Here is an 838-nt window from a genome sequence, read left to right as displayed (position 1 = left end):
ATTATTTGTTGAAACTGTACTTTCGATTTGATTTGAAACTGTCTCATTGCTATATGTTTATCAATAAAACTTTGAAAAGAAAAAAAAAAGAATTTGTGGATGACAAAATACTCAGAAATAACTAATATTCTTTGAAATATAAGATTCAAAACATTTTGATATGCTGCTGGGTAGGTTGGGCTATACCCATAATCCCGGCTCTAGAAACTGAGGTAGGAGAATTGCTCTAGATTTAAGACTAGACCAGGCTGCATAAGTGAATTTAAGGCCAGCCTGGATTATATAGTGGGACCCTGTCTTGGTTACTTTTCTCTTGTTGTTGGTACAAATAAACGATGCCCAAAATTAAGGAAGGAAAGGTTTATTATTTAGCTCATAGTTTGTGGAGGTTTCAGTCCATACTCAGCTGGCTCCAAGGCAGACTGGTACATGGCAGAAGGCAGTAGCAGTTCATGGCAATGAAAGACAGCAAAAGGGCAAGAGCAAAAGAGAAGAGTAGCAACCACAGAGCAAGTCTGTCTCCCTTATGTTGTATTCTGGCTATCTGTCCCACGCTGGGTGTAGCACTCACACCCATAATCCCAGAACAGGATAATGAGTTAATCACAAATTATAGAAGTCTGCCCTATAACTCCATGAGGCTTTGGGGGAACAACTAAACGTGAACCATTACAGACCCCTCTCAGAAAACCAAACAAAACAAACTTTTTATTTTTGTAGTCAGGGTCTACAGGGTCTCACTACGTAGATCTGACTTGTAGTGATCCTCCTGTTTACAGCCTCCCAGTTGCTGGGATTATAGGTGCAGGCTGCCATGCCCAGTCTCAGTTGCCATCTC

At 40.6% G+C, this 838-nt stretch overlaps 1 protein-coding gene across 2 annotated transcripts in view; it reads left to right on the top strand.

The window, feature by feature from the left end:
• Positions 1-838, top strand: part of Cul5 (cullin 5) — a 107,613-nt gene that overhangs the window by 20,418 nt on the left and 86,357 nt on the right. The gene's annotated exons all lie outside the window — the stretch shown is intronic.

Source organism: Octodon degus, unplaced genomic scaffold (assembly GCF_000260255.1).
Source record: "Octodon degus isolate 3935 unplaced genomic scaffold, OctDeg1.0 scaffold00012, whole genome shotgun sequence".
Taxonomy (NCBI): domain Eukaryota; kingdom Metazoa; phylum Chordata; class Mammalia; order Rodentia; family Octodontidae; genus Octodon; species Octodon degus.
This window is presented reverse-complemented; position numbering and strand designations above follow the sequence as displayed.